The sequence below is a fragment of the Microtus oregoni genome, unplaced genomic scaffold, assembly GCF_018167655.1.
Source record: "Microtus oregoni isolate MIOR12 unplaced genomic scaffold, Mior012 000019F_ref0000042, whole genome shotgun sequence".
Classification (NCBI taxonomy): domain Eukaryota; kingdom Metazoa; phylum Chordata; class Mammalia; order Rodentia; family Cricetidae; genus Microtus; species Microtus oregoni.
The window spans coordinates 16,003,400-16,030,006 of NW_024543078.1; the positions used below are offsets into that span (position 1 = coordinate 16,003,400).

Here is a 26,607-nt window from a genome sequence, read left to right on the forward strand (position 1 = left end):
CCGGGAAGATTCTAGCCTATGTCCATCCTGGGTCGGAGCTTCATCGCGTGTGTCTGCCCGGGAGCGGGGCATGGCGTCTCTCAGAGGCGTCTACCCCCAAGAGGAGAGCTGTGGAGTCTGAGCTCACTTCCTCTTCCTCCCAGCATTCTGTTCTGTTTTCTCCACCCACCTGCGTTCTAACCTATGAGGGCCAGCCAAGCAGTTTCTTTATTTTTTTAACCAATGACCTTTCTCCATCATTTCTCCTTTTTCTATTTAAACAAAAACAAAGGAAGGCTTTAACTTTAACATAGAATAATTACATATAACAAAACAGTTATCAAGTAAAAATTACAATAATCTTTATCATAACTAAGGAAAACTATAACTATAACTAACTATTCTTAACTCCATCAAAGACTCCAGAATGATACAATATTACCTAAGCAAACAAGAAAAAAGCAGCTTTCAAACTCTAGAAATGACAGTGACATCTCGCTGCCTGGACAGTCATCCAAAGTTCCTCTGTAACATTGGGGCATCCATCTTCGGCCTACAGGCCCATGGTATCCAGAGACATTTCCATGAGCAGGAAATTTCAAAGTCGGTTCAGTCACTATCTGTTGTCTCCTGCAGAATGTCTCGCAGACTCTTTCATGAATCAGGAACCCCGAAAGATCATCTCACCTTTAGGCAAGCTCAGTAGTCCTCTCTCTGCAGGTTCTCTGTGTCCAGTTTATGCAATAGTCCAGGCAAGAACAGTTTCTTGTCCAAATGGCTATCAAACTCCATAAGGATCCTCTTCGATGTCCATCTTCCTCTTGAAGTAGATTGGTGCTGGCAGGAACAGAGTGTCTCATTGTCATGAAAAACCCTAAGTTATTAAAACATTAAATGCCATATTCTGCAGTCTTTGAAAGATATGAATAATGTCTATCTAACTGAAATATATCTCTATATATCTAGAAAATCTAACTAACATGACTACAAGCTTGACTATTACTGATGATTATCCATTAACCTATATTTCTTAATTATACATTACATTTTTTAATGAACTACACAATCACAATATTTTAATCAATAGCAGAAATATGCATATACATATAACAAAATTGACCTTAAATCTCTATCAATAAAGCAAAATCTATACTAATACAAATTATTCATATCTATACTATAATCCCCTTTAAATGTTAAAGAACATTTATAAACCATATTTGGAAACATGGGCGCAGTTTTTTCTCTCCAAACTGCTTCCTACTGAATGGGGGCGTCGTTAATTAGATCTTTCATGGTATAACCTGTGTGCTAGTTTCATCTCAGTTAGCAGTTGAGCGAAGCAATTTTCTGAAGGTGTTCACACCAACCCTTCAGGAGGGTGTGGTCCATCATACCAAATTGGAATAGAAGAAATGAACAGGGTCTCATCCTCTGTGAAAACAAAATAAGAAACTCCTTTCCAAAGCATCATGTACTTAGATCCAAATTTTAAATTCAAGGCATTTTCAAAATATCTATGTTGGATTAGTTTAGCACATTTATAAACAAATACCTTTTCATCTGTTGCTCCTTCCTCAGCATTCAAACAATTCAAAGAGAGCATAATAGCATACAGTATCAAAATTCTCTGTCTATTTTCCATCTTTGTACAGCTTTGTTTTAACCTCTATTTTGTTTATTTTTACTTTTAACTTTTTGTTTTTTGAGACAGGTTCTCTGTATCTTTGACCTAGAACAACTCTGTAGACCAGACTGTCCTTGAACTCTCAGAGATCCACCTGTCTCTGCCTTCCAGGCATTGGGATTAAAGGTGTACACTACTACACCTTGAACTCACAGAGATCTGTTTGTCTCTGCCTTCTAGGCACTGGGATTAAAGGCGTGTGCTACCACACCTTGAAGTCATAGAGGTCAATCTCCCTCTGCCTCCCAAGTGTTTGGGATTAAAGCTGTGTACTACCATACCCAACTACTCTCTTTCTTCCTTATTTTTGTTTTTTACTTTAAGAATTTTAACTTTTAGTCTGCATATATTTTAACACTGAAAATCATTTAAAATTTTTCTTTGTCTTTGATGCTCTCTTTACTGTATCTCTGTTTTTCTGATCACATAAGTCTTTAATGTACCTAGCAATATCAGTAGGACTAAAGCCGTGGCTTTGCCGGCTAGATGTAGCCCATTCCTTAGCTTTCCAGCCTCATGGCTGAGGTACTGGCTGTAGCCATGTTTATAGCCACAACTCTATGGCGTTTCAAGTTCCCTGCCAGCCAGCGAGCTACAACAGACAACACTCAAGTCCTCTCTCTGTAGCCAGCCTCCTGCCTCAAACAGTCAGAGTTTGCCCTGGCAGGATGGCCCAGAAAGCCGGCATTTCTAAACGCCGCAGCTTTTTTCCTGCTACGGCTGAAAACCGAAAAGCATACGTTTAGCTTTTTGTCAACAGCGTTTAAGTGTTTCGTGGCAGGACCTCTCAATGAGCTGCAGGGTTTTGCAGCTAAAGCTGAGTCAGGAAGCCTCTCTTAGATGAGAGTGCTTGCTTGCTTCTAGCAAGCAGAGCAGACCTGAGAAATCGCTAATACCAACAAAACATGCTTTACTCTTTCCCAAGCTTTCTCAGGCTTTCAGTGGATTCAGTTGTCCACACATCTGGGCGCCATTCTGTAGTGGGAGCTTTGGGGCTGCATTCTGCCACCCAGCTTCCGCCACCCGCTAGCTTATGCCCCGAAATAACAACACACAAATTGTATTCATTTAAACACTGCTTGGCCCTTTAGCTCTAGCCCTTACTGGCTAATTCTGATATACCGATCAACCCATCTCTAATAATCTGTGAGCACTGGTCTTACCGGGAATATTCTAGCCTACGTCCATCCTGGGTCCGAGCTTCATCGCGTGTGTCTGCCCGGGAGCGGGGCATGGCGTCTCTCAGAGGCGTCTGCCCCCAAGAGGAGAGCTGTAGAGTCTGAGCTCACTTCCTCTTCCTCCCAGCATTCTGTTCTATTTTCTCCACCCACCTGCGTTCTAACCTATGAGGTCCAGCCAAGCAGTTTCTTTATTTTCTTAACCAATGACCTTCCTCCATCACTCACTTCCATTTTGAAGTGCGTTTTGTTTTGATTTATTTTCTTTTGTTTTGTAAGACTGGGTCTCACTACATAGCTCAGTATGCCCGCAAAATCATAATCTTGCCCTGTACCAGCTTCTTAAGTTCTGGCGTTGCCAGTCTAAGTCCCATTTTTCCTACCTAGGACAATGTCTTGGTTTTTTTCTGTTTTTTGTGATAAAATATACAATCAAGAAGTAATTTCAGAGAGAAATGGACTATTTCAGCTCACAGTTACTGTAAACGGTTAAGGATATGGTAAATGCTGGTGGAAAAGTCACAACAGTGGGACCCGTAAGAGGCCATAGGTCACAGTGTATCCAGTGAAGAGCAGAGTAATATGAATAAATGCCCAGCTCCACTTCCTGCTTTCCTTCAGCCCAGTACTCAGCTAATAAGACTGTGCTGCCCATGGTGAGAGAGGGTCTTTGTACCGTAATTAACCTAATGAAGAACATTCTCAAAGCCAGTCCCACAAGCAAATGTAGACAGTCCTCATTGACACTCCCTCCCCCAAGTGACTTTAGAACTCTAGACGTAGAGAATTGAAATTAGCCATCACAGAATAATGATCTGAATCATTCTTAAATTGGGAATTTTGATTCACAGGGATTTGTATTCCTTGGGCAGAAAAGTTAATCTGAATACCTAAGGTCAAGAAATTCAGGATAAAGCAACTCTCTGTCACTCCCTTCTAAAGTGGGGAGTCTCTCTTCTTAAACCTTCCTCAGCTTGAACTTCCTTTCTGTGCAGCTCCCCCAGGCAGCACAGTGCCTTCCCACCCACATCTCAGCCTACTCATGGTCAAAGCATGAGCAAGAGCTTAAATTCTCCCATTACAAATTCAGTGCCCACTGTATCCTAAAAGCTAGTGCCTCCTTGTGAAGAGAAGTGGGCAGATTGCATACATTTACTGCATGCCTTTTATTTTCTTTTTTTTTTCAGTTTTAAAAGTTTAATATGAGTTATATTTAGGGAACATGCAAATTGTAGAGTGAAATAATCTTTTAGCTTGTATACATTCAGTTTTTTAAATTATACTTTTTTTCTCTTTCTGCTCATACGCTTCTTTTCCTTCTTCCCTTATCACCCTCATGTTATTGGAAACAAGGTTTTGCTTTGTTATCCTCGATGGGTTTGAACTCATTCTATAGAACTGTTAATCCTCCTGCCTCAGCTTCCTGGGTACTAAGAGTATAGGTATGTAACATCACATCCAACTTTTCTTTTTAAAGATACTATATAAAAAGCACCATAAATATAATGCACTTACCATATTTTCTGTGTGGAAAAACATACTTTTTTCTACTGCCTCACATAGTTTCCCTAAGATAACTTGATCCATTTTCTTTGCCCTTTCATTGAAGCCAATGGGTTATTGAAAATTATCATTGTACTTCTCAGTCAGTAATATCCAGAGTTATAAGAAGCATTAATAAAGGAACATCACTAACTTTTCTCATTTGATTGATAGACACAGTCATGTAATTTTTAAACTGATTTGAAAACATTAAGTTAAAATTATAGTTCCATTAAATTACATTCATGAGGTTTTAATGTGTTGCAGGGTTTTGTCTTGTTTTTCCAGCAAGGGTTTATTTAACGTCTTTTATAATGCTTTCCAAACAAATTGCACAAAATGATTAATAAAGAAATTCCTAACACTGTTTTTATTCTATGTGCTGATGAATATTTTTTTTAAATTCATATATTTCAAAGACTGTCTTCGTTTCCCATGAAACCTTACAGGCATATAAAGGGAAACCTACGAAGTCCTCCCTGTTACTACAACAGTCTTCACGGATGGTTATCAGGCCTGGGGTTTTGTAACTCAGTTTAGGAAGGGACACAGATGTCCGTTAAGTAGCCTTACCCAGAAGTACTCCTGTTTGTACATCCCACTATTTGCTATTCATCATTGCTATGATATACCAGTGCCCTGGACAACCCTTAAACACCAAGGTCAAGTTTCATCACTGTTCTGGAGACACAGTTTGATAGTGGATAATTTGATATTCATCAAATTGAAGCTATGCTTAATGGACACAAACCTGGTCATCAACATAGCTCCATTTTCAAAGATTGATGTTTATACTTCATCAAATTGAAGCTGTGCTTAATGGACACAAACCTGGTCATCAACATAGCTCCATTTTCAAAGACAGAGCTTGTTGATAGAATACCATGATGGAGATTAGAAAAGACACAAAGACTTGATGGTCTTCACATTATCTGAAAACTTAGGGGCCTGTGCCTGACACAAAGGGAATATTTTATAAAAGTCCTAGGTAAGAGCAACTGTGTCAAGAACTGCCAAAGAGCCACAAGTACTCTTTTTCTGTGTGTAAACTACATCAAAAGTCAAAATTGAGGTTGGCCATATTTTTGTTTATAAATTTATCCCCATGTAAAAAAGATGACTTGGAAAAGCTAATATTAGAATGTAGATTTTTGTAGCTTATTTGGCATATACTCCCTCTTATTAGCTATAGTGCAAATTATGGTCCAGGACCAAACCCACACCATAGTCTTCCAAGCTTGTCTCTTTGCACAGTAGGAATTCCATTAACGTTCAATCATGAAAGAAGAAGCAAGGATCTGGCTTAAACTCAAAAATTCCATTGAATTCCATTAACATATAGAGGGAAAATAAATATCAAACATCAGAAGTTCCAGAGTCAAATCCCTCTGCGGCCAACAAAGAGTAACAATAACAATCCTAAAAATTTAATTCTCTATTTTCATCTCTGCCATGATTGGTATTTTTAAAGTTGGGCTTATTAACATGCAGGTTTGCAGCTATGCTCTGAGCTCTGAGCCTTCAAATGTGCTGTTTTTTACCTCAGGGGATTTACATCTGATTCTTGTTACATTAGTAAGTGCCCGTGGGACAGAATGACAAAGCTGTTTGTATCTTGTCGGCACATGATGGTGATGATATTGTTTCTACAACCAATTTGGTGACGGTTCTTTGAACTTACTCATGTCTAAGAGGCACAGAGTACAGGAATTAGTAGTTGAAAGTTCGGTATTGTGTTAAGCATCGTTATTGCTGCTTTTACGGCAATTGATCTGACATTTAAGTGAATACCCATTTACAAGATTACTGCCATAATCTCCTCACTTTATAATTCCTTCTGGACGCTTATGAGGTTTAATTTCTGATATTGCTACTCAATAACAAAGTAAAGAACATATGTGTGAGATTTAAGGACAATTATCCTGGGGATTATAGGCTATTGCTCTAATGTTAGAAGATCCTGGACAGCAACAGGACCTGTTGTCAGTTTCTGTAGCCCACATGAGTTATGTACATTTCTTGAGCTAGACAACCATGGGAGCTAAATGGATTGTGAAGACAGCAACTGCTGTCTTGGACTAGAATAAATGAATAATAAAGTACTCAGAAATGATCAGTATATCTGGCTACTCCTGTGAGACCCACTGACTTTGGGATAGGTACAAGATGTCTGGCTAGCATATTTTCCTCTTTCTGAGGCCTGACAGAGACGGACAGCCAAATGTGGAATTTTGTGCTGTTAGTTAACTAGGGAATATGATCGAGAGAGCAGCAGAGCAAGGCACTGCTGTCTTACAGCTTTGCTTCCCTGAGATGGGTGGGTCAGGGAATGAAGAGAGTACACATGCTCTAAACGTTTTGCAGGATGTGGTGAGTAGAAAGTAGTGATGTTTCTTCTGCATGGCCCATCTTCTGCCTTGGTACAGAGGCAGACATCCAATGATAATCTTAAATCAGTATAATAATTGTATTCTAAATAACTTTGCCAGTTCTACATTGTTCTTTTCACCAAGACTGTACTTTATATTTGTGCTGAAAACAGAGAAATATTTACAAACTTCCACAACACTGTAGACAATAGGCTATCACTTCCATCAATCAATGAGTGTTTCTCAGTAAGATAAACACTGTTAACTTGGGGAAATCTGAGTTTATTTGAAACCATAAAATACAGTGTCTGTAGACCCCCAAATACAAAGTCTACAATCAGAATTCTGAGTAAGAGAGACTTTTGTCCTGCTGCGATCTTCACTGGATTCTGAAGGAGTGATCTTTCTCTGTATAACAATCTATGTTGCAAATTTCAGGTATACTATTTATGAACTGTACAACATAACTCAAAATCCTCTTTGCTCTAAATATTAAAAATTTAACATAACAGAGCATTGGAGAAGCAGAGGACTAGGGCATGATTAAGCAAACAAAAATGTCTTAAGGAAATGATAAACCACGGTTTCTTGCTTAAAACAGGGTAACCAGTTTGAGACCTACACAAGGAACGGTGTCCACAAAGGGGGTTCACACACTCATCTACCTCCTCTAGGTATTTGATTGTCATCAAACAAGGGAGAAATGCAGTAAGTCAATGGAAGAAATTGCCCAAGCTGCCTCCCTTACACTTATTACTATTTAGAATAACCCGGTATTCTAAAAACATATTGCTGCTCCTCAGTTAAAATCTTAAGGATCATAAACATGATCTCTTTGATAACCTCCTAATTTACATGTGGATAATGGTGAAAGTTTTCTTCAACTGCCCATGGAGGTGAGGGATCTTCACAGTTCGGTGAAGAGTGAAGAAAACCCTTCAGTTGTGCGGTGTCCATGTCAGGAAACTGCCACTGCCTGGAGGCACTGGCAACAGGTCCCTGAGGGTACCGTTCACCAACCTTCATCCTAGCTTCAAGACAAGGATGAGTAACAATCAATAATGGAAAAAAATAAAAGGAAAAGTGCTTTAATGGATCCTGTACTTATAGAAATGTGATACAGACTGAGAAAACATCTTTTTGAGTACAGGGGGTTTCTCCAGGGACCTTCTGCAGTAACCGTCCAATCACTGCTAACAGAAACAAGTCCCCTGATTAGCTAGAGCCATGTTTTAAAATGTTTGCTTTGATGGAATACCAGTGACAGAGGAAAGAGAATTAGCAGCATAAAAACGTTGGAAAGACAGGAGACAAATACACTGTCTTGATAAAGCATTTTGCAAGACATTTGATCTCTGAATCACTGCTACTGTCATTCAGGCCTGCAGTGACAATGTAGGAGACATAATAGCAAACACTAAGCAATCGGGTATAGTAATGCTTCAATAAGACTTTATTGATAAATATAGAGTGGTTTGGGCCCAAGGAGATATTAGACATGTTGCAGTATAACTATGCACTGCTAAACTGAGGAAAAGCCTAAAGAGATAAACTCAAACAACACTAAAGTCCCAATCTTCTGACGCTAAGCTCTCTTGCCTTACATTGCCTTCGTCAGGGTACCCTCATGCCACACCTTCATTTCAAGGCTTAGATGCTAATAAGGAACAGTGAAAGACCAACCCTTCAAGCGTTCTCATTCCTTCAAGGAACACACAGAAAATTATATCCCCTTAGCTTTTCCAAAGCACTAGCAGTTTAGGTGTGCTGGGAAAAGCAATGGACTTGGAACTGTATAATTTGATGTCACACCATTGTGAAGGAAATCACGTGCATATGTATGGACTGCTCAGGATATTTATGGCACTTTTTTTCTTAGCTGTGTCAGTATTTAACTCAATAGAAGACAATCAGGATCAAATAAAAAATGTGCCTAAATGTTCTTTATTAATTACAGAGGCTTAAGCAAATATGAACTTTGCAATAATATCATGAAATGTATAGATAAATGGATGTTTGTCTTCCAGTAAATGGTAGTCAGTGATGTGATGAGTTAAAAAAGAGCAAGCAATGTGTCTCTAAGCCAGTGGATTTCACTCTGGAACAGAGTCTGCAATTCTGTACACTAATCTTGCCAAAAAGGCACATAGATTCATTATAAAAATATAATACATTTTATTTATGGTGCTAATTGATGGACATTCTGGGACAGAAATCCATTTTCAAAACACAAGTCTATAACATCAGACTCAATTAATTTAAAATGTGAATAACTCTTTCTTATTTAAAAGAATGCTTGCTTTTCTAGCTTGGCTTTTGAGTTAGTTTACACATCCTAAACTTACAAGTTGTTCGCTGAGCTGAAACACACACACACACACACACACACACACACACACACATACACACACACACACACACTAGCCAGAATTGTTAGGTAAGGAATTCCAGGATGCTTCCAATTCATGAAGGTTTTTTAATTATTATTATTAATTAATCAATTAATTAATTTTTCCTATCCCAATCAGTTTCCCTTCCTTCCCTCCTCTCCTACCAGTTCCTTCCTTCATCCTCCCCATCCACTCCCTCTCCTTTCCTTTCAGAAAAGAAATACCATTAAGAAACATTTAATTGACTTTTTTTTCTTTTTGTCATTCATATTTGGCTCTATCCTAGGTGGCTGCTCATCCTCTGGGTCCTGGCACTCCAGGTATTATCAGAGGTGGGTTCCCATCTATATTATGGGTCTCAAGCTGGACCAGTCATTGGGTGGCCACTCCCATAAATTCTGCACCACACTGGTCCCAGCATATCTTGTAGGCAAGGCAAATAATAGGTCTGAGGTTATGTGGCTGGGTTGGTGTCTCAATCCTTCTGGAAGAAGTCTTGCCTAGTTATAGGAGATGGCCAGTATCTCCCATTGCTAGGAGTCCTAGCTAGGCTCACCCTGAGAGTTCCATTGCACTAGGTTCCTATCTCATCCCAGAGATGCCCCTGATTCCAGTTGTCTCTCCAAGTCTCTCCTTCCATCATAAAGCATTTGTAAGCATCACTCCTCTAAAGGCATGAACAGCACAAAATGTGTCTTTTGTCCATAAGAGTATTGAAAGGGACACTGCAGAGTAACAGAAGGAGAGCTTTTGCTGGGCAATCTGGTTACTGTTGCTTTGAGCTCACTGCAGGAACTTCTTGCCAAACAGTCTTCAGAGTGGTGGTTTCTTGCCATTCAACAGCCTACTTTAACTTTACTTCTGATGAGTACTTTTACTGTGGGGAGGCTGCTTGTTGGTTTCCTGGCCACCCTGCAGCTCAGACCCAAAATACTCACAGAGAAACTTTATTAATTAAATCACTACTTGACTCATTAGCTCTAGCTTCTTACTGACTAGCTCTTACATATTAATTTAGCCCATCTCCATTAATCTGTGTATCGCCATGTGCTGTGGTTTACCGGGTAAAGTTCTGGCATCTGTCTCTGGCAGGGCAACATGGCTTCTCTCTAACTCTGTCTTCCTTCTCCCAGCATTCAGTTTAGTTTCCCCCACCTATCTCTTCAGGTCAAGCCAGTTTTCTTTATTAACTAATGGTGTTCACAGCATACAGAGGGAAATACCATATCATACTTTAATCTTACAATAATGCTGAGGTCCACAAGACTCTGCAGTAATATTTCAGCTGACAATCAGAAGGTCAACCCACCAGAAGAATGCATTTTGATGGAGGCAGTCACAGACACAAGCCACTTTTTTGAATAGTAGCCATTCTTGCAGTAAATTCCCTATGAAACCTTAGCACTCTCCTTCTCTAGTGGAACTCATCTCCAAAGATTCACCAGTTATGGGTCACAATTTTTCCCAAGTATTGGTTGGTGTATTGGGTAACTTTCCCCCACACTGTGAGACCCTGGTGAGAAAGTCACACAGTCAAAAACCTTTGTCCCCATGGTCAAATCTCCACTCCATTAACTGAGATAAACTAAGAACTCAGCTCCTTGCAATTACCTTTTACTGGCAGGACATTTGACCTGGAGAGGAGCCTTGAAAATAGATCACATTTGGGACCTTCAAAGACAGGCGCTGAGAGGAGGTATTGCCATCTGAGCTTGCTGATTCATAGTCCTCACGGATAAGAAGATGGGGTGTCCAGAATTCACCTGCGACAGATTTGGGAAAGTGCAACCCAGTTAACCCCTGCTCTAACTCTTATCAGTAGGTGCCACTGATACCCTGCACCTACTCTCACCTCGGTTTATCGATACAGGATTTTAGTCTAGGAATTTAAGTGTCTGTGTCTTTACATTGAGAGATAACAACAACAACAACAACAAAAACATGCTATTGATCATTTAGCCAACTCTGGAGAAATAAAAAATTTTGACACAGACGGCATGGGGACAAACACTGTTATTTGGAATTGGCGGCTGGAAATTGTGAGACCCTAGATTTTTGTACTAGATAACCATAAATTCCCCTTATTCTAATTGCTTAGAGTGATAGAAATAATTGATAGATCTGAGAGGTCCCTCTTAGCTAGCTAACATTGACAAAAATGCTGACGTTGACCGGGTTCTACATATTTTCTTCCAGAGTTTACAGGAGTCGCCATGGCTACCCTGAAGGGTTCCCAGGAGCCACACATCCAGCAGGACCTAGAGAGTGCTAATCACTGCGTCCCTCCTTTCTCTTCCATTTCTCAATCACAAACCTCCAGTCTAGTTAATCACATTTAGGCATGTAGTGTGCGAACTCCCTTCTCTTCCCTTCTTAGAATTTAAAGCTAAACAAACTTTCTGCCTGGGAATTGTTCTAGCCACACCCCACTGGAGCCATAAAGAAAGCTGACAGTGTCGCTTTGTGCAACTCTCATATGTTTTATGACTATGAGCAATTCAAGCCTTGCAACCTTGCTGTTGCCAGAGAATTGCTGATTGCGAGTGTGTGTGTGTGTGTGTGTGTGTGTGTGTGTGTGTGTACTGGAAACTTTGCATCACAGCAGGACAATAAAGAAACTTAATCAGAAAATCACAGAGTGAGAGATTCATTCACCCTCAGACATCTTTTTCCCTTTGCTGGCTGCTGCTTCTTCTCTGAACCCTGACAGGGTCTTGGGACGGACCCCCCAGAAAGTTCTCCTTACAACTAAAAGAAGATACAGAACTTTTGATAATTAAAACAAAATTCTGTTGGGTTTTTTGTTTGCTTGCTTGCTTGTCTGATTGTTTGGTTTATTTATTTATTTATTTATTTATTTATTTATTGAAGAAGAAGAAGAAGAAGAAGAAGAAGAAGAAGAAGAAGAAGAAGAAGAAGAGGAAGCTTTTTTTATTTTTCTGTTCATGCCTTTTCAGAGTGTCCTCTGGCCTCAGTTTTGCTACAAAGGGCTTCTTCCTTCACACACACATTCATTAGAACAAAAACATCCCCCAGAGCATTAGGCTGTGGCTGTCTTTCCTGGATCATTGCCCCGTTTCTCTCCTGGAATTAGAGAATAAAATGCACTCCGAGCTCTTGCACAGATGTGAATTACAGAGTGGAGAAGCAGTCACATGTCATTGAGGTTCCTGTGTTTGGCGTCAGAGTTGTTCTTTACAACCACAGAAATTAGAAGGAGGCCTATATATTTTCCAACTCAAAGATAATTGTAATTGTATAATTATGCCAGAAAGTCTAAAAAATGAATTGTGATGTGATAACCGAAGGTTGGACCCAGGGCTTCACACACGACAGGCTAGCACTCTTACCCTAATGGGGTCTTTTCTAAAAAGTGAGCTATGTGACTCTAATTTAAAGAGCAATTTGGATGTTCTCAACTCCAGGAGCTTTTGCTGCATGGGGTCGAGCCTCCAGCAGCACAGGACTCAACGGGAATCCATGAAGCTGGTGTACTACAAAATTTTTACCTGGGGCTGGAGGTAGGGGAAAAGACACTAAGACTCTCCTGACGATTTCTGTCAGACCTTCTCTTTATTCTTCTTTTTTATTCTGATTCCTCATTCTGTCCTTTTATTTTTTTTCTGTACAACTTATATACCCCAACAAAACCTTTCAGGTAACATAGAAATTACAATGTGACTACATCAATTTTCAAATGAATGACTATAATAAATACAGGTAAGAACATGCTTTTCACCTCCTTTACATGATTAAAACAAAGTCATCCCAAGAGCCAGCATACATTTATATATTAGTAACCTGTCATAGATTAAGAGAGTGTGAGAAAACAGGTTAATTTCTCAGCCATTTCTTTGGGGTGCATACCCACTAATCAGTAGTTTTTCCCATCAGGAGATTGTAACGGCGTAAATGAATGCAGACAGAGTGTAAAAATATATATATAGCTTTAATGTAGAAATAGACTTACAGAACCACCGTTCCCGCGGAGACCAGGAAAGCAGAAGCGAGAGCTCGGAGCTTGCTCGCCAAATTTATAGGCAGACATTAGCCCGAGGCGAACACGCCCCTTAAGGGGCGGGACTTATCCCTACATCTCCCCTTTTTGTCTAAATAAGACAGAACTAAACCAAATACAACTACATACAATAACAACAAATAATAAATACAACAAACAATATTGAGAACAAAAGCTTTGCTAAACATTCTATCTCAAGAAGTCCAAATAATGTAAAGAGTAACTACAATTATATAATCTTCAACTCAGTCAAAGATCTGAGAAGGGAATAAACACTACTCAACAAACGAGATATATCCAAAATGTGCGACAATTGACAGAGACAACTGACTACCTGGGCAATCACCCAAAGTCTCGTTTGCAACGTTGAGTCAACCAATTTTGGCTAAGGCCTAACATAACTGACATACCATTATTAAAGGCAAGGAACTTTTCAAAACTATCTTACCCTGTCTTGGCAGGATATGACAGTCCTGTTTTATCCATTGATGCACGCTCTGTATCTGTGTCAGTGGTTGAGGTATGGGCATTTCGTTGCCCAAAGGCCAGTTCTGCCAAATAGAAAGGCTCCAGATGGAGTGTTTTTGGTGCTCAACATTCTCTCGGGAATAGAGCGGTGTTGCCAGGAGCAATTGTGTCTCACTATCACGAAACTCTGAGTTAGATTAAAGGCCATTTTCTACAGCTCTTTGAAGAGGTTGAAGATTATCTATCTATACTGAGTATAATCTCTATATATCTAAAGAACCTGATTAGTCTAATTATAAATGACAAACTTAGATGACAATTAGTCTATATAATTCTCAATATCTATCTAACTTAAAGAATAAGACAATAAACAACTGTGAAACAAATGAGGACAATGACCTCCAAATATAAACAATGTACAAATATACATTGCAGTAGGTAAATATATATCAATACACAAATATTATATAAGTATCTTAATCAGAGGTAGAAATGTACACTGCAATATGGTAAATATATACAATATATATATATATCAATACAATATATGTCAATACATAAGAATGTTTTAAACAGAGGTAGAAACATGCATGCGTACAATAGTCCATATAATTTAACTTTGTTTCATTATACAAGAATTGATACCAATATATTTGTCTAAAAGCAGTAACTCACAATTATAAATCTATTATCCCATCATTCCCTCTTTTTTTTTTTTTTTTCAAAATGATCCTTGAGCTTATAAAATTCCTCTCCCAACCCTCAATCATATACTAATTATAATCAACCCCTAAATGATGTCCCTAAACCCAAGGGCAAACTTTACTGGGAGAGGGGACGTCGTTCTCTAGAATTACTTCCTGCTGTCATAGGGGCGACGTTCTTTCTGGGGGATCCTGTGAAAGTAAAATGATGGTTAAATTTCAAGATAATGTCTTTTAAAATTGCAAATAGTCTCTGAGTATTTTCGTGCAGGTCTGGCCAAAATGTTGTATAAGATGTGCACCATTTCAGCTAACCAAGTTGGAACTGTCTTGTGCAGCTGGTATCAAAAGCAGGTCTTGTAGTAGCGCTATCAGTATCATGACGTCATATCAACCAGGTGGAGTTGTTGTTATGGGGCCCCATCTTCTTCCTGGAAACTTCAAATGTCACTTCAGGAAAAACTCATTGTTCATTATAAAAAACTTAAACATTAATCATATAGACATATATATATATATATATATATATTCAATGAAAGACATGATAGATATATTCAATGAAAAGTATGATAGATATGAAGAAATGCAAAGATGTTTTCTAAACTCATATTTCTTTCTGTCCCATATCATGGCTCTTGACATGAGACAGAAATTCCAGAAACTCTGGGTTTTTCTCTTACCAACAGGCTTGGAATTGGAGAGGGACTGAGCCAGAGTCCAACTTCAAAACCAGCTTTATAAATTTAGAAATATGGTTTAATATTACTTACACAACCCATTCAGTTGTCTTGATATTTCCTATTGGGCAGGTATTTTTCCATCTGTCAGTATCCAAACAACCAGGGTTCCTTGAATTTCTCAAAGATGAGTGTTTCCCTGTGGAGATAAGAACAGAACCCTGCCCCCATTTTATATGTTTTTCTTACCACCTGTATGAATATCATCGTTGTGGATGAGTTGTCATTTCTCCTTTCCAAGAGGTTTCTCCTCTTCAAATCGAAACTTTATTAATTTTGATGGTATCCACAATTTTTCTTCTCCTGTGGAAACAAGAGCAAAACCCCTTCCCCAACGTAGCACATCTCCTGGCTTCCACTGAGAGGTCAGCACATCTTTGAAATAAATCGGTTGATTTAGTTCAGCAGACTTTTCCATTATCCAATGTCTTTCTGCTGCTGTCGTTCCTTTCTCATTAGCGTTAAGAAAATTCAAGGTTAATAAAGCATTATGTAATCTATTTCTGGGGGTATTTTCGGTCCCTTTCTGTTTGTTCAGCATATCCTTTATAGTACGATTTGATCTTTCTATAACTGCCTGACCTGTAGGATTATTTGGTATACCTGTAATGTGTTTTATATTATAATATTCAAAAAAGCATTTCATTTTCTTAGATACATATGCTGGACCATTATCTGTCTTTATTTGCGCAGGTATACCCATGATGGCCATAACTTCCAATAAATGTGTGATTACTGAATCAGCCTTTTCTGAGCTCAGGGCAGTAGCCCATTGAAAACCTGAATACGTGTCTATGGTGTGGTGTACATATTTTAATTTGCCAAATTCTGCAAAGTGGAACACATCCATCTGCCAGATTTCATTCCTTTGGGTGCCCTTTGGATTAGCCCCTGCAGGCAGTGGCGTTTGGTTATAGAAAGAGCAAGTAGGGCATTTCTTTACAATCTCCTTAGCTTGTTGCCATGTAATTGAAAACTCTTTCTTCAAACCTTTGCTATTAACATGATGTTTTTTATGAAATTCAGAGGCTTGTAGCACACTACCAATCAATAATTGATCAATTTCTGCATTACCTTGTGCTAGAGGACCTGGCAGACCCGTATGGGATCGGATGTGTGTTATGTACATAGGGCAAAGCCTGTTCCTGATCAAATCTTGAACCTGGAGGAACAATGAGGTTAGTTCAGTATCATCAGGTATAAATTCAGCAGTTTCAATATGTAAAATAACTCTTTCTGCGTATTGTGAATCTGTAACTATATTAATAGGTTCTTTAAAATCCCTTAGCACCATAAGAATGGCATATAATTCCGCCTTCTGGACAGAATTATACGGACTTTGTTCCACCTTATCCAAGTCTTCTGATTTGTAACCTGCCTTCCCTGATTTATTGGCATCAGTATAGAATGTACGGGCTCCAGTTATTGGAGCATCACGGACGATTCGAGGAAGAATCCAAGAGGTTCTCTTTATGAAGTTAAGCCGCTTGCTTTTTGGATAGTTGTTATTAATGTCTCCCAAAAAATTAGCACAAGCTCTTTGCCATGGTTCATTATCTTCCCATAATTTCTTTAGTTCATCAGCAGTGAAAGGCACTATAATTTCTGCTGGGTCTATGCCTGCTAGTTGACGAAGTCTCAGCTTGCCTTTTATAATTAACTCAGAGACTTTTTCCACATAAGTTTTCAGTTTCTTACTTGGTTTATGTGGTAAAAAGATCCATTCCAAAATAATATCATCTCTCTGCATTAAAATTCCTGTAGGAGAAATTTTTGATGGTAGTATGACGAGAATACAATCGAGCTCTGGATTCACCCTGTCCACATGTGCCTGTTGTAATTTTTCCTCAATCATTGTCAGTTCCTTTTCTGCTTCAGCTGTTAATTCTCTGGGACTGTTTAAATCCTTATCACCATCCAAGGTTTTGTTCAAATGAATTATTAGATCAGGTGTTATTCCAATAGCTGGTCGTAGACTGGAAATGTCTCCTAACAGTCTTTGAAAGTCATTAAGAGTCCGTAGGCGATCTCTCCTAATTTGTGCTTTTTGTGTCTTAATTTTTTGCAAACCTATTTTATAACCTAAATAATTAACAGAATCTCCCTTCTGAATCTTTTCAGGAGCTATTTGCAATCCCCATTTAGGTAAAAGTATCTTTATTTCTTCAAACAGTCTGTTCAAGGTATCCATGTTTGAATCGGATAACAAGATGTCGTCCATGTAATGGTATACTATAGATTTGGGAAATTTCTTGCGTATTATTTGCAATGGTTGGTTCACAAAATATTGGCACAGGGAGGGGCTATTTAACATACCCTGGGGGAGAACGGTCCAGTGGTACCTCCTCGAAGGTTGAGAATTGTTATAACTAGGCACTGTGAAGGCAAATTTTTCTCTATCTTCTTTTTGCAAAGGTATAGTGAAAAAACAATCCTTTAAATCAATAACTATGAGAGGCCATCCTTTTGGTAATAAAGAGGGCAAAGGAATTCCAGATTGCAGAGGGCCCATAGGTTGAATAACCTTGTTGATGGCCCTGAGATCTGTCACCATTCTCCATTTACCTGATTTTTTCTTAACCACAAATACAGGAGAATTCCAAGGGCTGGTAGATTCTTCTATATGTCCAGCATCTAATTGTTCTTGTACCAGCTGTTCTAAAGCCTGTAACTTTTCCTCAGCTAAAGGCCATTGCTTTGTCCATATTGGTTTCTCAGTCAACCATTTTAGAGGCAAGGCTGTTGGTATCTCTGAAGGGACATCAATTGCTTGTTCTTTTACAGCCCGAATGGCCGGTTTTCTCCGTTTGTAATATCTTTTAATATTATTCTCAGAAATATAGGCTCTAGATTTAGCAGGAATGTTAATTTCAGTATTCCATTGTTGTAATAGGTCACGACCCCATAAATTCATTGCGATATTGGCTACATATGGCTTTAATTTTCCTATTTGTCCCTCTGGCCCTATACATTCAACCCATCTCGTGCTCTGCCTTACTCGAGATAGGGTTCCAATTCCCAGGAGCTGAACATTTACATTCTGAAGAGGCCAATACGGATGCCAAGATTCTGGGGTAATGATACTTACATCAGCACCTGTGTCCAGCAGGCCAGTAATAAAAATGCCATTTACACACACTCTCAGTTTAGGTCTTTGATCATTTATAGAAGTTTGCCAAAACACACGTAACTTATCTTTCTGATCATTATTGCTTGTAACAGTAGGCATGGGGCTTCCTAATTGTCCTGATGAGGCACGTTCTCTGCAGAAACTGGATATGACTGAACCATGTTTGCCATGGGGGCCTGTGAGGCCCCCCCTCTCACGTTTCCCGACTGTATCAGGTTGCCTTGTCTATCTCTTGTAGACCTGCATTCATTCGTCCAATGTCTCCCCTTTCCACATCTTCTACATAAACCTGAAGGCTGAGTCCTCCTATTTCTGTTATTTCTATAAGATGCATTATTATTATTTCTGAAAGATGCATTATTATTATTATTATTATTATTATTATTATTATTATTTCTGAAAATCCGTTGTCTACAATTCCTTTTAATATGACCCATTTTTCCACAATTAAAACATTTGGTATTCTGGTGTCTCCTTTTACCATTGGAAATTGCTTCTTCTACCCATGCTTCAGTGCCATAATCAAATGTATCAACATTGAGTGTATGCAAGACCCATTCTTCCAATGGCGCTGATCTGAGCTTTAAAGGACCCAAAATCCTTTTGCATTCCACATTTGCATTTTCATAAGCCAAAGACTCAATCATTATACGTCTTGCTTCTGGGTCAGATATTCCTATTTGTACAGCCTTAGTTAATCTTTGTAAAAAGTCACTAAAGGGTTCTCTCTGACCCTGTTTAACTCTGACAAATGATTCCATTCTCTGTCCTGGGTCTTGTACCCTGTCCCAAGCCCTTAAGGCTGCTGTAGTACACATGGAGAGTGTGTTTTCATCCAAATTAGCTTGTTCCTGAGGATCGGAAAAGGGCCCTTCACCTAGAATTTGATCTAGGGAAATGTCAATTCCCTTCGCTTTTTCCTGCTGTTCTAAGAGTCTAGCCTCTTGCCTGAATAAGCATTTCCATTTCAATTGCGGTCCACTCTCGAGTACCGCAGAGCTCAGCTGGAGCCAGTCCGAGGGGGTTGCTCTGCTTGTCGTGGCCCAAGATTTTAGCATCTCTTTAACAAAAGAGGCTTGCATCCCAAAAGTCATGACAGCCTGTTTTATTTCCTTGAGATCATTCATACGCACAGGCTCCCATGTATCCTCCTTGATGACCCTAGGGTTTTTGGAACCAATCACCTTCTCTGTTGTTATTACGGGAAAGGCAGGTAGAGCTGTAGGTAGAGCTTTGTGGAAATTGTCCCGGAGAGACTTACCCACAGATGTAGTTAAAATTTTCCTTTCTACCCTTTGCTCTTCTTCATCAGAATTTAGAAATTCCTCAATCTTTTCAATTCTATTCACCATTGCCTTCTGCAATGTCTGAATCTCCTGTCCAGAATTATGTTCCAAAGCCTTCATTGAGGATTCTAATGTATGAAGTTTGTCCGTTAGAGATAACATCTCATCTTTGGACATAATTTTTATGGCATAAACCGTGCCTTCTTGTATTGACAATCTTTCCGTCAATCTGTCATAAGCTTTAGACAAAATCCGATTGTCACATTCAGCAGTTTTGATTCTTTCAGTTAATGTTTCATTTCCTACAGAAAGGGACTGAATCTTATGGTCCAGATCAGCTGTTCCCTCTTCTATAGTAATGAATTTCTCCTTAACATCAGCCTGAAGAACTTCAACCTGATTCTTGAGAAGATTGTTATCAGCCTGGAGAAGTTCAAACTGATTCTCGAAAAGATTGTTATCAGTCTGGAGAACTTCAACCTGATTCTTGAGAAGATTGTTATCAGCCTGGAGAACTTCAAACTGATTCTTGAGAAGATTGTTGTCATTCTCAATTGTTTTTAAGCGTTCAATCTCTACCTTAAGAATCCTGGGTTCGTCTCGTAAAGACTTTATCATTTTTCTATTATCAAACCATTTGGTGCCAATGAAAACTACGAATCCCAGAAGGATCCATATATGTGGGGTGATAGACACCTCTTGTAAAATCTCCCACATGGTACAATTAAAAAAATCATTAAATTCTTGAACAGTAATGTGTTCAGACATTTTATTTATAAAAGAAAATTTTTTTACCTGCAATGATCGGTTCCTGCCTGTGGTGGTCTCTGTGTTTTTGGAGCCTGTCCTAGAACTAGCTCTTGTAGACCAGGCTGGCCTTGAACTCACAGAGATCCGCCTGTCTCTGCCTCCCAAGTGCCGGGATTGAAGGCGTGCACTACCAAGGCCTTCCAGGCCTCAAACTCACAGAGATCTGCCTGCCTCTGCTTCCCAAGTGCTGGGATTAAAGGCGTGCTCTACCACTGCCTGGCCGGCCTCAAACTTGTGCCTCTGCCTCCTTCAGCAAATCCTACCGGCGTGGGCCACCACAACCGGCCAAGTAACTTTGTAACAGACCAAATCTGATGCTGTGGCAGCTTTTGTTGCAAAACCGCAATTACTTGAGCTTCTGCTAATTCAGGCAGTGGGGTTCCGCTGCAAAACTTAGCCAAGGCAGGCAGAATGGGCCTGTGTCACCGAGTGTGTCTCGGACTCGGCACTGGGGCCGGAGTCACGAACTGAAAAACAGCACCCGGGAGGGTACTGTGTTAGCTAGCGGGCTACCCACTTGAGTCGGGGGCAAAATAGCCCGACGTTGGACGCCAAAATGTAACGGCGTAAATGAATGCAGACAGAGTGTAAAAATATATATATAGCTTTAATGTAGAAATAGACTTATAGAACCACCGTTCCCGTGGAGACCAGGAAAGCAGAAGCGAGAGCTCGGAGCTTGCTCGCCAAATTTATAGGCAGACATTAGCCCGAGGCGAACACGCCCCTTAAGGGGCGGGACTTATCCCTACAGGAGATTGTGTGTAAAAATGGGTACAAGGAGTTAGTCATCATCTTTGATCATGAACCAATTTTAGGACAGTACATCAACCAATAATAATTGACCTTAAAGAGTTCCTCACCCAACCATGTGCCTTTCTAAAGCTTCAGATTGTCTTCTTGGGTTTTTCACCTCAATGTTATTTAACAAAACTTCCTTTAAGTTATTTTCAAACCTTTGTTTCAGCTATGATGCACTCTGGAACCTGTGAGCAAACCTTCCAACTTTAAGATTAGAAGAATTTAAACTAGCTGGGCTATTGGAACTCAATTGTTTTTCTTAATCATTGACCTAAGCTCTTCAATAGAAACTCATGTGTTCTAGCTGTGTGACATTTCCTTGTTTTATTTTTTAATCATCAAAACTCTATTTAAACTAACATTAATATTGTCAATTAGATAGTACAGCATATGAAGAAATCAATTCATAATAATCCACAGGCAAAAATACCCAGTAGAAGAGGATGTTTATATGAATTAAACACACTACATTATATACTGTGGGAGCTCCTTCAGTCAATAGTCTTTAAGATACTGACCCACTTTGGGCGTGGTTTCATATATTATAAATATAGACATAAAGCATGCATGGGCCTCTTGGCTGCTCAGTTTGGTTCTAGTTCCCCGCTCACACAGAGGACTGCTGATCACTGCTTTTTCTGTGAGTCTATCCCTAAATAAACAAACCTTTATTATACCCCATTCTGGGCTAGCATGGGACAATTTTATTATAAATTGTGACAATTGGGGCTGGAGAGATGGCTCAGAGGTTAAGAGCATTGCCTGCTCCTCCAAAGGCCCTGATTTCAATTCCCAGCAACCACATGGTGGCTCACAACCTTCTGTAAAGGGGTCTGGTGCCCTCTTCTGGCCTGCAGGCATACACACAAACAGAATATTGTATACATAATAAATAAAAAAAAGAAACCCTGTCTCCAAAACAAAACAATAAAAAAACTTATTAAAAATTGCTACAATTATATACAGGAAGCGGGGACTTCCCCACACCTATTCACGCCGTTCCAGATACTAGAGAAAGATGGCAGCGGTAAATATGCAAAGGCAAGGCAGAAAGAAAAGACATTCTGGAGTTTGTGGTGTCAGGGCCTTGCCTATGTGAATTTACCCATCAGAGATTTTCTCCTGGTGGGTTGACACCTCAAACTTCAGCAGCCATCCGCTGCTCCTCTGACATGGCCACCAGCAAAGTATCTTTGAATGGTCTTTGAACAGGTGGGGGAATTTGAGATTTCTCTGCCAAATAAAATATAAGATAAAACTGGGATAGCTAAGGTATTGCCACTCTGCCTCAAACATATATCCATGCAATGAAATAGAGTGAGTCCAGGAAGCAACTTATGTTTACGAAAGAAGCAGATGGAAAATACAATCTATCCCTGTGATTAAACTGTTCATCTGTTTCTGACTCTTGTTCAGGGTCCATATAAAATATGTTTGCATTCTGTATGGCAACTTGGTGGTTGGCAGTGTTCCTTAACTATTTTCCATTAGTTTTTTTTAATTGATTATCATTTGGTTTCCAAAGTCAAATTAGTGCTTGCATATGCCATGGTTATTTAGATATAGTGATTAATAATAGTGTTTCCTTTCATGTTGCTCAGCATTGATGAAGAATTCTAGATTATGGTTGGCTAATAGCATTCTTCTGATTTAACCACTGAGCAGACATTAGCTGTTGCTAAGTGTAAAAGAGACATCCCCTGTGTAAAAATTAAATTTCAATTTAATGATAAGTATTATGCTTATAAATGCTTTTTAACACCTACAAACCTGTTTCTAAGATACTTTCCTCATGGTCATAAGATGTAGAAAACCATAGTCAAATCACATCCTTAACTATGGGTAGAGATTGAACGTTATTTGGAGGATAAAGAGATGGCAGATGGCTCAGGTGTCTAGGACCACTTGCTACTCTTGTAAAGAATCTGGGTTCCATTCCCAGCACCCACATCAGGAGGGTTATAACCTTTAATAACTCCAGCACTGGGAGATTAAATGACTCTAGCCCCTGCAAGCACATAAACTCACACAAGCAGATTCAATGCAGACACACATTTTCACAGATTTTTAAATAGTAATAAATCTTAAATGGACTTTATTTGGCACATTTCTCTTTCAAAAGGTCAGAAATTTGTAATTGTATGTATCTTTGTTTTATATTTATAATCACAACTAAAATTGTTCCGTAGGTTTCTTTTGTGTAATTCTAGATAAATTTTGATTAAATTGTGAAATCACTTACTTTTTAAACTAAAAACATCTCTGTTGCCTAGATGAACAATTAACAATAGAATTTGGCACATTATTGCTTTTACTTCTCTGTCAAGTTAGCAGTTAAGGGTGAGCCCAATTGAATACAGTATATAAGTCCATAGTTAAGTCTTTTATACCCAAATAATAACAGTTTTGTAAACCATTGCTGTGACTACATTACTTCAAACAATGTATAGATTTGCAAGTTAAAATTTTAAGTCATTCATGCAGTCAGTAATCTATAAAATAATACATACATGAATATTTTCACTTGCATTGATTACATTTCTGAAAATACATCCGTCTCAGACCCTCTAAAACAGATTAAAAGTGGCACAGACTTTTGCTAGGTGTGGCAGGCAGGCCTTTAATTCCAGTAGTCAGGAAGCAGAGGTGGGTGGGTCTCTGAGTTCAATGCCAGTCTGGTCTACAAAAAAATCCAGGACAGCCAGAGCTGTGACCCAGAGAAACCCTGTCTTGAAAACTAGAGTAAATAAATAGATAAATAAATAGATTTTAAAACTAGAAAGAAAGAAAAAGATAAAGAAAAAGAAAGAAAGAAAGAAAGAAAGAAAGAAAGAAAGAAAGAAAGAAAGAAAAGGCAACCCAAAAAATACAGCTTTTGTGTAGGCACTAATTCTACTCATGAGGATTAGCATGGAAATGTAGGAAGACCACAGAACATGAGGTTAAATAATTTTGGCTGAAGAAAAAGTAACGAATAGTTGTAACACTCAGTTACATTTTTTTACACTGAAAAACAAGAACAAATCACTCCACTAGTATTTATAAAAGATAAAGTGAACTTAACCAAAGATAGAAGAGATTTATACATTGAAAGCGTCAAATTTTTTTTGCTGAACAAAGTCAAAGTAGATGCTGAGACCTCCCACATTCATGAAATAATTATTACTATCAAGATTACATCATCCTAAGAAATCTACAGCTTGAACCTGCCACTGATAAAATCTTGATTAATATTTGTTTAGAAATATAAAGTTATATCCCTGAATTCCTGTAGAACTATAAAAGACTCCAAAACAGTGGTAAAAAGAAATGAAATCAGAGTTCTCATTCTTCCTGGCTTAAAAAAATCAACATGGCATAAAACCAGACACGAGGAACTGCAGAAGAGGGCAGAGCTCAGAGGCAGGCACTAAGATGCTTAAGCAGGTGACTTTTGAGAAGGTCACCAGGGCTGTTCAGAGAGAAGGGACAGTCTCTCTGAGTGATATTAAAATTGACAAATACCCCCATACAAAAATACCCCTGCATATACATAATTTTAAAAAATAATAAAAATAAATCTTAAAAAAGAAAAAAGAAAGAAGACTTCCAGATCCAGTCCCCAGAGGAAAGGTGGTATGATGGTGTCGGAGAGCACTGCGGTTTGTTGCGGACAACAGTTAGTAGTGCACACGGCATGGAGACTTCCTTCTCACCCAGTTGCTACCCCAGCAAAGCGCCCTTATCTTACCTCTTGAACTCAAAGACACGAAGCAACTTTTGAGAATAACATGGCCTCATCACTCCAGCCAATGACTGTGGAGTGCTGACCACACTCACCGCTAACACTGGCCACATCCTCTCCAAGCTCCATACAATTGACCCAAGGGCAAAATCACCTTCTGCATGGGCATTTGAGTGGCCCCTCTGGCTCGGAAACACTGGTAGGGCAAGAATCACAAGATACACGTCATTGCCTTTGTGAGTTACCCCATGGAGGACAAGGATAAATAGCCACTGAAACTAGACAAATGCCTCAAGAGAAAAAAAAAAAAAAGAATGCTTAAGTCATCAATTTTGGGAAAGAAGAGGTGAACTGGCAACTTTTGTGATCACACTGAATGGCAAGAACAGAACCGGATCACATCAGGCGACAGTGCCCCCTGGGCCCAGATTGGCTGATGCCCTCATCACTTTTCTTATTCTGGATGCTGAAGGCAGTACCATGCTGGGGCTTGGTGCCAGTGATTTTGGGTCTGCAGTAGACCCCAGTGTTGATCTTGAGTTGGCCCTATCTATTTGAGTTTCTATGAAAGAGCAGCGACAGTGGCAGGAAGAGGAGGCTCAAGGGGATGCTGCAACCTCTGCAGCCCAGGTTGGAATCACTACATCTGCGACTGAAGACTTGGACACACCCTCCTGAAGATGACCATCAGCCAGCAGGAATTTGGCCATGCTAGTCTTCCTGACCTAAGGAGCATGACTGAAGGGCAGCAGATTGCCTATGCCGTGTAGATGTCCATCAGGGAGCACAGAATCAGGACCCAGCTCAGCCACGGACTCATCTGAGCCAGTCAAAAAGGAGGACTATGATGTGATGCAAGACCAGAATTCCTTAAGAGTGTCCTGGAGAACCTTCCAGGTGTGGAACCCAACAATGAAGCTGTAAGAAATGCAGTGGGCTTCATAGGCTCCCAGGCCACCAAGTGTTGTCAGTGATTCCAGTCCTGCTGGCCCCCAGCCATTTAGTCCCAAAAGAAATCCACAGAGGTCTACATTAACTATAAACTGATTGGCCCATTAGCTCAGACTTCTTATTAAGTCTTATAGACTTATATTAGCCCATTATTCTAGCATTTGTTAGCCACATGGCTCAGTACCTTTTTCAGTGGGACAGTCACATCTTACTTCTTCTGTGTCTGGATAAAGGACTGCAGAGGGAGCTTCCCTTTTCCCAGAATTCTTTTGTTCTCATTGACCCGCTTTTACTTCCTGTCTGGTTGTCCCGCCTATACTTCCTGCCTGGCTACTAGCCAATCAGCATTTATTTAAAACATAATTGACAGAATATAGACAATTGTCCCACACAAACCAAGGATGGCAGGAAGGACAAGAAAGAGGAAGACAAGAGTGAGACTGGAGGGAGGCTACCTGAGTCTGTCCAGGGGACTGTAGAGATGGGGTTGGATATAGATGTGGATGTATTCTCTGCAGCCTTTAAAATCTGAATAAAGCTTGCCAAGTTTTTCTCTTTTGCCTAAAAACAAATAAAACAAAAATAAAAAAAAAGACAAAAAACATTGCGTACCTTTAATCCCAGTACTCAGGAGGCAGAAACAGGTGGATCTCTGTGAGTTCCAGGCCAGTCTGGTCTACAAAGCGAGTTCCAGAACAGGGGGGCTGTTGCACAGAGAAATCCTGTTTCACAAAAAAAGCAAGAAGAAGAAAAAGAGAAAAATAAAAACCTTTCATGCATAAAGCCTACAAACAACAGAAAAAAAATCTACCCATGAAATGGAAGAATATATC

General features: G+C 39.4%; 1 pseudogene; it reads left to right on the forward strand.

Moving 5' to 3' along the window:
- The first annotated feature begins 24,719 nt into the window (after positions 1-24,719).
- On the forward strand, positions 24,720-25,797 carry LOC121459627 (annotated as a pseudogene).
- Positions 25,798-26,607: the final 810 nt, after the last annotated feature.